The following is a 16,110-nucleotide window of genomic DNA, read 5'->3' on the forward strand; positions in this document are numbered from 1 at the left end:
CAAAGTTTTCTTGGTGTGTAAGGATTGAGCATAATGAGTTTTTTTGTTAGTTTTGTTTTCTTTTTTTCTTGAACTTCACACAGTCTGTGAGTTGTTTCTGGGGCAGTCCCAGCCTCTGGGGTTAGCATCCCACTATCTGTGACTGCATATTATGTCTGTTCTTTTGTGACTTGGTTATCTCACTCAAGATGATATTCTCTAGATGCATATACCCCAGAGACACCTTAGTACACAACAAAGTTATATGCACCACAATGTTCATAGCAGCTCTATTTATAATAGCCAGAAGCTGGAAAGAACCCAGATGTCCTTCAGAAGATGAACGGATACAAAAATAGTGGTACATATACACAATGGAATACTACTCAGCCACCAGAAACAATGACTTGACCAAATTCTTAAGAAAATGGCTGCATCTAGAGAATATCATTCTGAGATAACCCAGTCACAAAAGAACAGACATAATATGCAGTCACTGATATTGGGATGCTAACCCCAGAGGCTCGCACTGCCCCAGAAACAACTCACAGACTGCATGAAGACCAAGAAATAAAGAAAACAAAATAAAACAAAACAAACAAATCTTTATACAACAAGAAAACTTGACTATTTCCATGTTACATTTTGCTTTACATGTACTTTATGCTCATTGTAACTATTAAGTTTTCAGTGCATACTATCAAACCTTTAAAAATATCAAGTACTGACTAAAAATATATTCATACAGTTTTATATAAAAATTATTTTAAAATCGGAAAAAACTACTGATAAAAATGTATTGTATAATTTTATGCAAAAATGCTTAAAATCTGTACATTTATCTTTGTTTTGTAAAATAAAGTTGTTAAAAAAAGAAAAAGACTGCTGGTGCTCCCCTAGGGTCACCCTCCTCCTCAGCTTCTACCAACTATTATTCCCTAATTTGACCATAAGGATCCCAGCTTCTTTCCACAGTTGGATATAGTATGTTTCTATTTGGGAGCAGAGAAAGACTATTTCCTCCTTGGACTATGGGCCAATAGCTTGAAGAGCAGCTGAAAAACCAGTCAGTATTCTGTCATGTGTGTAGTCCTAATGAAGCCAGTGAATGTGTTCTGATTTCATCTTTGTTGATTCCTTAGCTGGTCTGAGTGATGGTTTCGTCTGATCGATGGTATCGAAGTGTGGCCGGGTCTGTCCTGTAACCCACATACAATACGAGCTCATATATATATATATATAAGCTATATCACCTTTTCTTGGAAGATATTATGAGGGACAATCTCCATGAAAGCAACATGATGACTAAACTTTTAATAATAACTTGAAAATTTTTGTACTCCAAAAGAAAACCAAGCAAGTGAATAAAAGGAAGATTTTATGGACAATGCATACTACATCAGCAGATATTACATTTCCAGACATCACTAGAGGAACCAGTGATAGAGATTCTAAAACTACAAACATGCACTTAACCCAATATTTAGTGGGTAGGTTCCAACTTTACATTTGACAGAATTCCTGAAATATTTGTTCAGAAATATGATTTCTCCCTGATCTTTTGTATAGAATTTCTGTCTGGTCTCACTAAAATGATGTAGATCTTTGGTGCAAAGATACATCCAAGCATCCCTGCACTAGATGCCAAGATGGAGAAGATCTCCACAGCAACCATGACCTTGCCCTTGGTGCTATGGTAGACAGGAAGGAAGGTGACCCAGATACTGCAGAACACTAGCATGCGGAAGGTCAAGAACTTGGCTTCGTTGAATGTGTCAAGCAGTTTCTTGGCCAAGAAAGCCACAGTGAGGCTTCCAAGGGCCAGGCAGGCCAAGTATCCCAGGACAAAGTAGAACGCAGTAACTGAGCCCTTGTTGCACACAATGATGATGTGGCCATGCTCAGAGGGCTCATCAGTATCAACAAAGGGAGGAGAAACTGCTATCCAGGTTGTACACAGAATACACTGAAATAGGGAACATATGGGAATAATGTAGTTGGGAGTCCCTGATACCAGGAAGTTTCTCAACTTTCTTTCTGGGTCTGTGACGTGTGGAAACAGCCACAGTGAATACAATCCCAAAGGTGATTTGCTGTAAGATACAGGTTACTCTGTTAGGATGGCCAATGAAGAAAAAGGAGCACAGAAAACAGCACATGAGTGACACGAGCAATAGGTAGCTGAGGATTCTGTTATTGGCCTTCACAATAGGAGTGTCATGGTGCTTCACAAAGACCCAAAGTACCAGAGCTGTGAATGCAGAGAGGCAGAAGGCTAGTAAGGCAAGAGCCATCCCCAAGGGGTCTTCATAGCTTAGAAAGATCACATCTTTCTGAAGGCATTTGTTGTGTTTAGTGTTGGCATAGTGGCCTTTGATAATGAGAATACATTTGAAAGACATTGCTGCTCAGCATTGCTTTAAATTTTTAATGTTCATAAGGATTTATGGGAAAATCAAACGAAGCAATTATTTTTCTTTTTAACTTGTTGATTATATCATTTATAATGTGATCAGAATGCAAAAATTTCCTAAAGCATCTGTTAGTTCTAAATTCATATCCAGTAGATTATTGAATTCAGAGAAGATACGTTCATAATCAACATTAGGGTTGGGTACAGTTTATAAATACAAAGCCCTAGACTGTTTCCTGAGATCAATGACTGTTCTATTATTTCAGTCCCTGTGACCCATTGAGACTCTGACTTCTACTGGGACAAGACCTGTAATAGGTACCAGAGAGTTTATTGCTCAATCTCGCTGACATAGAAAAAACACTAAAATGGACAGGTAGGCTCCATGTATGTGTTTGTTTATGTGACTGTAACAATTGAATTTACAATTTCTTATCATAATTGTCTTAACATATTGGAAAAAGGCACAAAATGAGAGGCAATATAGTATTAATATTTGAAAACTTGAAAATATTAAAGAAATAAGCCCTCAGAATATCATCTCGCAGCAAGTAAAAAAAATATTCTGGGGGGTTGGAGCGATGGCTCAGAGGTTAAGAGCACTGGCTGCTCTTCCAGAGGTCCTGAGTTCAAATCCCAACAACGACATGGTGGCTCACAACCATCTGTAATGGGATCTGATGCTCTCTTTTGGTGTGTCTGAAGACAGCAACAGTGTACTCATACATGAAATAAATAAATCTTAAAAAAATTTAAAAAAATATTCTGGTTATTGTTCATGAGATGCAGTAATATTAGCACTGAAGGGGAAAAAGACAACTGTAGATACTTTTTAGTAAGAAGTCCTTCACCTCGATTCTTCATTTGGAGTCTGAGCACTTTCATCCTTCCCTCATCTCCATTCCTAGGGGACTCGGTGTCTGTGAATGCACTCAGAGATGAAATCACTATTGACAAACAGAATGAGAAACAGAACAGAGGAATTCACCAGTAAGAGTGGTAACCCAGATACTTTGTTTAAGCAATAGTACCCCATTCCTAAGTTGTCATCCTGATCATGGCCACAATATGAACTGATTGTAGTTTCACTTCATATTTATGTCATTTCAGGAAATGTTGATGTGCTTTGTCGGTTTTCAGAATTCTTCTCTAGAGCAGTGATTTGTGGAGAGCTATTATTTGATAAATTGTCTAAAAGACTACGAAGTAGTATTAGGTATGAATAGAACATTCTGTTCTAAGAGAACCTGAGTTCAGACCCATCAGCCACGTCAGGTGTCTCACAAGTGCATGTAAATGTGCATTCAGGAGTATTATTTGCTTGTACGTGTATCGAACGTGTCTTACACATCCCACATATGTAAGCATTTAATGTAATTATTACATAATATTTGTGGAATTCATTGTTGTAAATATTAATCTATTTCAGTGTAATTTTAAAAATTATTTTCGAGCGTAGTGTATGTTAGAATGCATAACTTCAAAAGACATCTCTTGAGTAGGTTCCTTGTTTCAATGCATCTTGGTATGAGCTCAGCTTGTAAACCTTAGCAACAAATGATTTAACTGTTGAACCGCAAAACACACATGACATATCTTTTAAGAACTGTAATTCATTATATAGAATGAGTGGCAAATTTTTGGCATTTGTCAACCCAAATTAATTATTTTAATAATGGGCATTGTATGTAATATGCTGAATATGACATTCTTATTATATTGTACATCATCAGTCAACCCCTATCCTTTACTTTCTGGACTCACATCAAACTTGGCTTTGAAAATGGTCCTCTGAATAATACATGCATTTGCAAAAATTTTCTTCTTCTGTATTAATCTTACAGAGAACATGTGTTTAGTACCTAGCATTCTCATGATTTAGACAAGTAGACTCTATTATATTTGTTTCCCAGGGATTCATATATGTACATGTTGTCCATAATTTTATGGGGGTTTAGTAACTAGTAGTCTCATGATTTAGTAAAGTAAATTCTACATTATTTTTGGTTCCCAGGAGATTCCTATATGTACATGTAGTGCCTAATTTTATGTAGGACAGATATATTCATGAAATATGACTAAATTCCTTTTAAAATATTGTAACTGAATCTAATATATGTAGAATTACAATAGATTAATTATTGAACTAATCTGGTGGAGAATTCCCTCAATTATCAGTTTCATTTTCTAAAGTATTTCTTTGTGAAAACTTAAACTTTCATTAATTGGCAGAGTAAATGTGTGGGTTAAACAACAAAGTGTGAGTGTCTGTTTAGTTTTTCATCAACAAATTTTTGATAATTCATACATACACACATGCATATATGTATATATATTATATATATATATAACTAGTAAATTATACAAGTTATATATTTAATATTTCATTGGCCTTTTAGTTGTCATCATCATCTCAGTCTGGTACAAGAGGAATATATATTTGCAAAGTTTATCAGAGCAGGAAACACTCACTTGTCTCATTAGAAATTTCATTTTCACTACAAGGGCTGCAAACAAAACAGCAGGCTGCCATTCCCTCCTTCTAGATTCTTTTGAATCTAGGACTACAATCTGCACTGCACACAGAGGAGAGCATCTGAGGAGGAAATTAGACTCAGGTGGTTATTGAGATTTAGCTATTTCTTTTATGTTTTATATTAGCACACTAAAATTTCAATAAGCTTATTTTATGTATAGTAACTGATGAACAGTTCACCTTGTCCTTTGTTTAAGGAGTACATGAATATTGGAAATACACTGAAAAAAATACTGGATCATTTCTGAACATCTACTAACTCTGGAAAAAGAGCTGATAGTGAGTTGTGTGCAAAATCTACAGAGGTTGCAATTTAATGGTTTTTTAGTTAATTATTTTCAATTTGACACTAAGTACTGTAAACAGACCGAGGGAACTTTGAAATATATTCTCATCAAAAACTGTCTGTCCAAATAACACTGAAACATTCTCTTAATTGGTAATTGATATGGGAATGCCCATTCTCACTGTGGACAGTAGAACCAGGAAGTAGTGTTCTATTAAAATCTATGATTTAGTTCCTCTCTCTAGATATCTACCCTTGTCTTTCTATGAATATAAGTCACATCCATATGACAAATCACCCCTTCCTCCTCACACTGCTCATGATCAAAGTTTATTTAAAGCAACAGAGAAGCAAGTTACTACTTGAAAACATTTGAAAAAAGAAAAATATGCCCTTCAGTCACTGGTAGGAAATATTATCTGGAATAAATTAGCATTGAAAGTATAAAACATTGTATACAAAAAAGTGGAATATACAGACACTGGTTTAATAAGTTGCAAATGATAAATTGATGTATAGTGCCCTTAAATATCCAGTGTTACATGAGGTCAAAATGATGTACACTGGCTGCTAATACTGGAAAAACCTAAATAAAAATTAGGTTTTTTAACGTTAATTGAAGTTTTGAAGAATCTTTCATATGCTTTTTCCTATTGTTGAAACAGAATCTCACCATGAATTTTCAGTAGATTAATATTCCCAATGAAGATCAGAGTATATTTTTTTCCTTTTGTTACCTATGATTTTCATCATATTTGTGTCAACTCTTTGCAATATTTTTAAGAGTATGTTATGTTAGAATAAGGATAATGGGCATATTTTCGTACCTTATTTTATTTTAAGCTAGAGTGTTCATATTACATATGGCTGGCATAGGAAACACAATATAGGGCATACTGTCTGTCACAAAAGAGATAGAGATTTTCAGACCTATGCAGCCTCAATCTTGGAAGACAGGAAATGCTGACTCTGTGCTATAGCTCTGTGTATGCAGACCACGCATGAAAAATCTGGTCTCTGGGAAGTGCTGACATACCTGAAAGCACAATTAAGACCACGACTTCTGCTCTGAGGGAGCTGCCTGGAACCTTCAGAACACAGGAATCAAAAAGCACTTTGGGACTGGATTCCTCAAGTTTCTGTCTGCATACTGAGCTGACCCTGTGCCCAGCTCTCTGTATTCAGACACTGTTAGCAGAGAGCTGGTTCTCCAGTAGTGCTGACACACAGGGGTACAGAAGGGACAAAACATTGTCAGGCTGAGCAAAAGAAGTTAACACCAGGGATGAATGGATGGTGACGGGCACATCAAAGAACCTAAGCAACAGAAGCCAAGGCATGTGGCATCATCAGAAGCCAGTTCCTGCAGCACAGCAAGTCTTGGATACCCCAATACACCAAGAAAGACAGATTCTGATTTGAAACCACAATTCATGCTGATGTTAGAGGGGTTTAAGAAGGGATTAATAACTCCATATAAGAAATACAGAATTACACAGGTAAATAGGTAGAAGCCCTCGAAGAGGGGACACACACACACACACACACACACACACACACACACAAATTCTATACAGAAATACATGACAGAGAAATCCCATAGAGAACCATAGAGAAATACAGAAAACCACAGCGAAACAGGTGAAGAAATTGAGCAACACCATCCAGAATCTAAAAATAGAAAAAAAAAATCAATAAAGAAATCACAAAGGTAGACAACCCTGGATAAAGAAAACCTAGGAAAGAGATCAAGAGTCATGGACAGAAGCATCACCAAAAGAATACAAGAGATCAAAGAAACAATCTCGGGGGCAGAAAATACAATAGAAAACATTGACACAACAGTCAAAGAAAATACAATATGCAAAAAGGTTCTAACCCAAAACATCCAGGAAATCCAGGACAGGATGAGTAGATTAATCTTATAGGATAAAAGTATAGAAGAGAGTTAAGATTCCCAACTGAAAGGCCGGTAAATACCTTCATGAAAATTACAGAAGGAAAATTCTCTACCTTAAGAAAAGAGTCTATAAACATAAAAGGAGCCTGCAGAACTCAAATTATATAGGACCCTTGAATAAATTCATTCCTTCACATCATAGTCAAAACATTAAATAACCAAAACAAAGAAGGAATATTAAAAGCATTAAGAGAAACAAGTCAAGTAACACATGAAGGCAGACCTATCATAATCACACTAGACTTTTCAACAGAGACTATGAAAGCTATAAGATTCTGAGAAGATGTCATACAGATCATTAAAGAACACATATTCCATCCCAGGCAACCATATCCATCAAAACTCTCAATTAACATAGATGAAAAAACAATGATATTTTATAACAAAACCAAATTTACACAATATCTTTTCAAAATCAAGCCATACAAAGGATGATAGACAACTCTAAGACAAGTGGAGAAAGTACATTCTAGAAAAACCAAGACAGTAATCTTCTTTCAACTAGACCAAAAGAAGACAGCCACACATATACAATTTCACCTCTAACAATAAAAATAAAAGGAAACAACAATCATTGGTCCCTATATCTCTCAACAGCAATGAACTCAATTCCCTAATAAAAAGACATAGACCAACAGACTGAATAGTTAAAAAGGACCCAGCATTTTCTTCATACAGGAAGCCCAGCTCAACAATAAACACAGACATTATCTTAGAGTAAAGGCTGGAAAAAGGTTTCCAAACAAATGGTACAAAGAGACAAGCTGGAGTAGCCATTCTCATATCAAATAAAATTGACTTCCAACCAAAAGTTATCAAAAAAGATAAGGAAGGATATGTCATACTCATCAAAGAGAAATTCACCAAGATGAACTCTCAGTTCTGAACATCTATGATCCAAATGTAAGGGCACACACATTTAAATAAGAGATCTTATTAAAGCTCAAAGCACACATAGCACACATTGCACATCACACAATAATGTGGGAGAGTTCCATACCCCACTCTCATCAATGGACAGATCATGTAAACAGGAACTCAACAGAGACACAAACTAACAGAAGTTATGAACAAAATTAATTTAACACACACACAAATGCAAATGAAACCCCAAATGTCATTGATACCCTGCCCCTCATTATTCCATTCACATTTATACCAGTCACCAGATTTCCTTTTTCTTTAGAAAAAATGTTCAGAAACCTATCTGTTTTGGAAAATATTTCCCATTTCATTAGCAGTGCAGATGTGAAAGTCTCTAAATGACTATGAAATTAAAAACACCCAGCATCCTCCAATAAAAGAAACTCTACCTTCAAGCATGGAGAACTGACTCCTTCCCCATTGTCTGTTGTCTGATTATCAACCTGTTGCAGATTCATCTCATGGAGTGCATGGGCCACGGCATACACAGCATTGTATATGTTATGACTACCATCACTAAAGACCATGGTAAACTTCTGTTCCTTTAGCCATTCCAGTGAGACATTGGAATTATAGTCTTTAAGTATTTCACAGTCAGATGCTGATTCATCAGTTAAGTACTTCCGATCTGGCATTACTAAATGTAAATCTTTGCTTCTGGGATGGTAAAATTTCTGTACAAAATTTTTAAAGCTAGAAATCTCACCATGGTGGTGTTGAAAAGTAAGAGTCCCATAGAACGTGCCATGAGTTAAGTCTCTGTTACTGGCAGGAAAATGAATTTTTTGTGGTGACAAAAATTTTATATTTATTCTCTGTATAACTGGAGATTCCCACATTCTGAAGCTCACTCAATTCAATAATACTCACTGCATCCTCATGAATGATAATAACATTAGTAGATGACATCACAATTTGTTTGTGGTACAGTTCAGTTTTGTAATAAGCTGAAATAACATAGACTAATATGTTCACAAATGCAAAGCAAATTCCCCTATTTTCACTCTCTTTTTTCATCTCTGAGAGAAATTAGATGACCTTGATCATCATCTGGGATGACAAGGCCAACCCAGTTCCAGTTGACGTAAAGTAAGAAGGAGACCATTGCCAATGCTAGAGATGTGTGCCTTGGTGCCGTCTGATAGAGATAGGGAAATTGATCATTATCACTGAAGATGGAATGGAAAGGTCCATAGGTCAGCTGAAGGAGCTACAACACAGAGAGCAGCATGAGGTGCAGTGCACATAAAAACCTGTGATCATATTTACCTGCAAACAGTGGTTACCTGTGACTTGTCCTCTCATCTCTGATTCAAATGAGCAAATGTGGAAGCCTGGCACATACTCTTCTAATGGGAACAGCAAGCATGGCTGTTTAACAAAGGTGTAATGAAACGGATTTGCATGTATAATAACTGTCATTCTGTCCTTCAGCTTCTGTCTTGATATCTGTGTTTTTAATGTATGAAGGGATTTTAATATATTTACAACTTGGGGATAATTGACTAATTTTCAAAAGGCATTTATTATGCCTTAAGCCAGAAATACTTCTAATATTTAACAGGAAATTTCTATGAATACTATTGTCTTAGCTTTTAGGAAAAATATCCTAATCATATATACTACAGGTTGCGATCCACATAAAGATGCCAGAGATCTCCTTTATAGAATAAGGCTCCAAAATACTGTTGGAATATCTGCCTTTGTACCTACTCAGGAAAGAGAAAAACAGAACAAAGTAAAATTAAAATAGTAAACAAGATTTGACAGCCTAAAGTAGTAGCAGGAGATCAGATTTAAAATCTTCCTACTCAATACCCAGCCAATTATAGGGCAAATATGTAGGACTCAGAGATTGTATCTCTTGAGTACAATACACAGAAACAAAGTCAGATGGATAGAGTTCTTTCCTCCATATGAAGTGTCTTATAACAAAGGAAAAATAATCGTGTGTAAATATATGAAAGAACAAGCTATCAGAACCACCAAACATTTCTCTCTTAGAAAGGTTCACTTATGAAGGTCCACTTTTGTATCTTATGATGAGGAAACAAAAGAAAAACAAGATAAAACATAGCAATCATTTCCATGAACATATGAAATAATCATTACATTATTAAAGCAAATTACTCATAATAACAATAACAGTATGTTGCTGAGATTTTTTCCAGCATGTCAACTGACATTTGCACTCACACCGTTAATGGTTAGTCAAACATTCACTGGTAGTAAAATGGCTAACTCCACAGACTGGACTGGAGGTTGTCATCCTATCCAGTGTCACTGAAATGTCATGAGCTGCCAGGCTAAGAATACTCTGTCATGCCTTTGCAAAAAATACTCTAGATACTTAAAAGTAGGATTATTGAGAAAATGTTTGTAAATATAATTCTTTTCTATCATAGTTTATCGCTGATCACAAAACTTTTAACAACTCCATGATTGCAAATGACCCATGAATTTATGTGATAACTCTGTTACTTCTTGGTTTACCATTGAAAATCTAAAGTTATGCCCAAGATAACACATGTCTGGGGACAGAATTAATATGTTCTATGTTTTGGAACAACATGAATCAATCTCTGCTTACTGACATTTGTATAAATAATACTCTGAATGGCAGTCTGTCAAGGCTCTAAAATTCTCTGTACCACCATTCCAGACTCAATTCTTCATGACCTCCTCAATTCCTCCTTTCTGGAATCTGTCAACTTCTGGAGGTGGCCCCTAGCAAAAGGCCTATCATGTCTCTGATTAGTAAGTACAATGGAACTGCGTAGATTTACATAAGCATGAGTGTTCCAATGGCGATGGGCTGGCTCTAATTCTGGGTACCGATGGAGGCTCGAAGGAGACAGACTCAAGCAGTAAGTAGTGTGATACCTGCACCCTGACAGTTCCCAGAGGTCTCTCCCAGATATTCATTGGAGAGTGTGTGGGCCTACCCATGGTTTGAGGAAGGAGAGCTCTCCTGCATCCCCTTTGGTGCTCAGTCCTCTGCAGGCTGTGAGTCTGGTTTGCAGTATGCCTGCTCTGTCTGTGGCTCCACAAAATACAAAAATTAGTAATGACTGTTCACTGATACTTTTCAATATCAATGGTCTCAATTCCCCCAATAAAAAGACACAGGCTAACAATGGATGGTAAAGCAGGATGCATCCTTCTGCATCATACAAGAAACCCAGTTCAACATCAGAATTACACTACCTCAAGACACCACATTGGACAACTGGACAAATACACTCCAAATGAAGGGACTTAAGAAACAAGCTGGTGTAGAAATTTTAATACCTAAAAAGAAAAAAAAAAAGAAGGTAGAGGGCTCTATAAATTACAAAAAGAAAAAGAAAAAAAAAGAAAAAATCCACAAACATAACATTTCAATTCATAACATCTAAGCCCCCAAAATAAGAGCAGCTACCATTGTAAAAGAAACACCTTTGCAGCTTAAAATATACACTGACCCTCATGCATTTATAGTGGGAGACTTCCATATCTCATTCCCAACAATGACAGGTCCTGCAAACAGAACTAAACAAAGAACAACTCGAACTAACTGATATTAAAAAGCCAATGGACCTCACTTTTAACACATTTCACCCAAACACAAGAGAATATACTTTCTCAGCAATTCCTAATAACGTTCTCCAAAATTAATGACATACTTGAACCAGTACAAGTCTCAACACTTACCAGAAACTGATATTCCCCTGCTAGATCCTATCAGACAACCATGGATAAAATCTGCACGTCATCAAAGACAAATATGACAGAACGGTAAGAAACTCATAGAAACTGAAAAACTTTGCACTAAATAAAAATGATCAGACAGTGGTAAAGAAAGAAATTAAGCAATTGTAGACTTCAATGAAAGTGAGTACACAACACATCCAAATTTACAGGACACAATGAAAGTTTTGGTAAGAAGACAGTTCACAGCACTAAGTGCATACATTTAAATCAATGGAGTTATCTTTTATTAGCACCTTAACAGAACACCTGGATGTTCTAAAACAAAAAGAAGTCAGCACACCTCAAAGGAGTAGTTAGAAAGCAACTATCAAATTGAAAGACAAACCCAAACTGAGAGTAAAATACAGCAGCAACAACAAAAATTAGTGAAAAAGAAAAACAGCTCATTCTTTGAGACAATGAAAAAAATAGTCAGCTCTGATCCAAACAAACTTAAAGAATATGCAGATTTAGAATATCAGAAACAAATAGCAGCATAACAGCAGACATTGAAGAAATTCAGAGAATCATAAAGATATACTTTTAAAAGACGAAATAAAATACAGGAGAAAATACAGAGACCAAGTGTGAAACAGAGACTGAAGAAAAGATCACCCAGAGCCTGCCCTACCTCAGATCCATCCCATAGAGTCTCCAAACACAGACACATTACAAAAGCCAAATTGTGCATGCTGACAGGAGCCTGAGATAGCTGTCTTCTGAGAGGCTCTTCAAGAGCCTGACAAATAGAGGTGGATACTCACAGCCAACAATTGCAGTGAGATACCCCATCCTACCACAAAGAGACTTACTCAATTGATGTTCGTAGTAGCATTCTTCATTCAAGCTAGAAACAACAGTTGTCCCTCAATGGAAGAATGGATAGAGAAAATGTGGTACTTTTACAAAATGGAATGTTTATGTCTAGCTGATAAAAAATTGGCACCATAAAAATCATAAGATGCAACTAGAACTATGACCCTAAGTGAGGTAACCAAGACCCAGAAAGACAAACACCGTACTCATTCACTTATAAGTAGATGCTGGCTATTAGGTAAATGATAAATGAGCTACAATCCACAGACCCAGAAAGAACTGTAAGGAGGAGAGCTATGAGGAACCATGGATCTCCCTGGAAGAAAAGAACCATATATTCTGTGAGTGGACTGGGCATTAGTGGGGACTGAACTTGGAGGGCAGTTGGGAATGTGGAGGGAGAGAGTGCAGTGCAGGAATGGCTGGAATCAGGGGGCACTTGGGGACTGGTAGACAAACTCAGTTACCTTCTTGGGACCTATAAGGGTGACTCCAGTTAGGACTTAGTGACCTTAGAGGAGTTATGTGACAATAACAAGTCATCTGTGTCACTAAAGTCTATACTCAAGTCGTCTCTCCACGGCTTTGTAGATGATCTCATAACAGTCTGAGTTTCACTCTCCACTGTTTACTAAATGAATTTGGAGGTAAAATATCATTTCCTCTTTTATGCTGCAATAAACAGTCCCAATGACATGAAATATGTTCAAAAGAAAAATATGCTGGGCATGTTCAATTTGCAGCATAAATTTAATACAATGCAAAGAAACTCCTAAGAATTTACAACAGGGAAGCTGACTCTAAAGCTTTGTGCCGGACTGTAGGGATGGTTCAGTGGTTACGAGCACTGACTGCTCTTCCAATGGTCATGTGTTTTATTTCCAGCAGCCACCTGGTGGCTCACAACCATCTGTAATGGGAACTGATGCCCTCTTCTGGTGTGTCTGAGGACAGCGACAGTGTGTGCTGGTTTACATCTGAAAAAAAGTAAAACAAACAAAGAAAATCTACCTGATTGCTCCTAGGTATAGGGCAGTGGGAAGTTTATTAGAGATAAAAGGGAGGGCACAGGCAAAGGCACGGACATCTTGGAGAGTCCAGAGTTGTCATGAACCTGAGCCATGAGAGAGAGGGAGGAGGGTGAATCAGACCAAAAGAAAAGAAGGGAAATGGTAGAGGAAAAGGACCAGAAACCAAACTGGTTAGATTCCATCAGGAAGAGCTGCACATGGAAGGGCAGCCCAACCACTGGGCTGGGGGGATGGGGGAGGGTATGACAGCCTTATCCTCTAACAGGAAGACACTTAGGGATGCTGGAAGAACCTGACAGCCAGATCCACTGTCCATTTGTCTGGCCATTTGTCCTCAGAGTGTGAGGCTTAAGAGTAAGGAGGAATGAAAATGTAGACGTTATTTAATTATGATCTAAAATCATTTTAAAATGTTGAAACAGGCCTTGGGGTCTAATATTCTCTAGGGACTAGATGGAAGTCTCAGAGCCACCAGGTCTTACCTCTTTCCTCTCCGATTGTGCATTTTCAGACAGGAATAATAATACTCCTGTTAGAAGGAGCCATACAGTGTGCTCTTATCTTCTGTATTTGTTAACATGGTAAAAATACAGAATTCAGTTTCTAAAAATGAGGTCAGTTCCTTTTCCAGATTTTTAATTGACCTGGTGCATGAAACCAGAGAAATCGTCAAGCAGAACTTTTACTGACGATAAAAAATTGATTACCTGACTATTTATTGTTAACGACACCCAAATATTATTCAACAGGAGAGCTTTTCCCTTCTTTATCTCTACCACTCTCTGTGCTGTGAAGACACCAGCATCAGAGTTCCTCAGAGAACTCAATCCTACCTTGAGTCACATTTCATTTTTCAGTGCCCAGTGAAAACCATGGAAGTCAGAGGACACCCATGCGCTGGTCTCTTCCTTCTCACTAACTAGTAAGGACCAAGCATGAAAGAGCTGCAGGACTGTCTTCACGCCACTAGACCAAAGAGGCAGGATTAGGTGTAAAAGCAATTTTTACTCTCATAGCCTGAGGCAACCATGAGCTTCAGAAGGCATTTCTCTAAAGAGAAACAGATATCAAAGGACTTTTTAAAGGAATGAGATTCTTAAAGAGCAGGAAACATTGCAGAATAGATAGAAATAAGAGACTGGAGCAGGGACATGTTAAAGAAAGTGAAATTTAAAAAGTAGTATCAGCCAGGTGGTGATGGCACATGCTTTTAATCCCAGTATTTAGGAGGCAGATTCGGGTAAAATTCTCTGAGTTCAAGACCTGCCTGAATAACAGAAGGTCCGAAATTACCAGCTCCTCAAACAGAAAATTTGGACAAAAGAGAACAACAACAACAACAAAAAAAAGTCAATATGGCTTTGGTTCCAATAGCAATCTACAGACTCAAAGCAATTCCCTAAAAAATCCCAACCCAACTTTTTATAGACATTGAAAGAGGAATTCTCAACTTCATACGGACAAAGAAACCCTCTCAGCTATAAAACAATTCTGAATACCACAAGCTGTTCTATATAGCAATGGTGATAAAAACCAAATGGTATTGGTATAGAGACATACAAGTAGATTAACGGTATATAACGATAGACCAGAAATCAATCCACACACCTATGGACACTTGATATTTGACTAGACGCAAAAACCATACAGTAGAAAAAGAAAGCATCTTCAACAAATGGTGCTGGTGTAACTTCTAGTGTGCATATAGAAGAATCAAGTTGATCATATTTATCATTCTGCACAAGGTAGATCAAAGACTTCAACACCAAATTTAATAGAAGACCAAGTGGAAAATACCCTTGAGTTCAATGAAACAGGACAGAATTCCCTGACTAGAACACAAATAGCTCAGGCTCTAAGATCAACAGTTGCTAAATAGGATAAATTGAAAACAAAACACTTGTGAAAAGCAAAGTAGACTGTCAATAGGACAAAACAGCATTATACAAATTGAGAAAAGATCTTCAATAACTTTACATCCAATGGCTAATATGTAAATCTATAAAGAACTCAAGATGTTATATGTCAAAATACACATTTACAAATAACCTGAATAAAACTGGGATACAAAGCTAAACAGAACTCTCAACAAAGAAATCTCAAAAGGTCAAGTAGCACTTAAATAAATGTTTAGCATCCTTAGTTATCAGGTAAATGTGAACCAAAATGATCCTGAGATCCTACCTTATATCAATCAGAATGGCTATAATCGAAAACTCAAGGGACAGGAGCACATTCTGGCAAAGATGTTGAGAAAGATGAACACTTCTCCATAGCTGGTAGGACTGCAAAACACTCTGAAACACAATCTGGAAGTTTGTTAGAAAACTGAGAATCAGTCTATCTCAAGACCGAGGTATACCAGGCCTAGGCATATGCCCAAAAGATATTCTACCATATCATAAGCACACATGCTCCACTGTGTTCATACCG

The 16,110-nt window shown here is 37.0% G+C and overlaps 1 pseudogene across 1 annotated transcript; it reads right to left on the reverse strand.

The window, feature by feature from the left end:
* Nucleotides 1–1,513: 1,513 nt before the first annotated feature.
* Nucleotides 1,514–9,520, reverse strand: LOC308414123 (vomeronasal type-2 receptor 116-like; annotated as a pseudogene). Its single transcript has 4 exons — nucleotides 9,368–9,520; nucleotides 8,488–9,308; nucleotides 4,865–4,988; nucleotides 1,514–2,230 (listed from the first exon to the last, which is right to left on the reverse strand). The product of its transcript is annotated as a vomeronasal type-2 receptor 116-like (transcript).
* Nucleotides 9,521–16,110: the final 6,590 nt, after the last annotated feature.

The sequence above is a fragment of the Micromys minutus genome (genome assembly GCF_963924665.1).
Source record: "Micromys minutus genome assembly, chromosome: 32".
Classification (NCBI taxonomy): domain Eukaryota; kingdom Metazoa; phylum Chordata; class Mammalia; order Rodentia; family Muridae; genus Micromys; species Micromys minutus.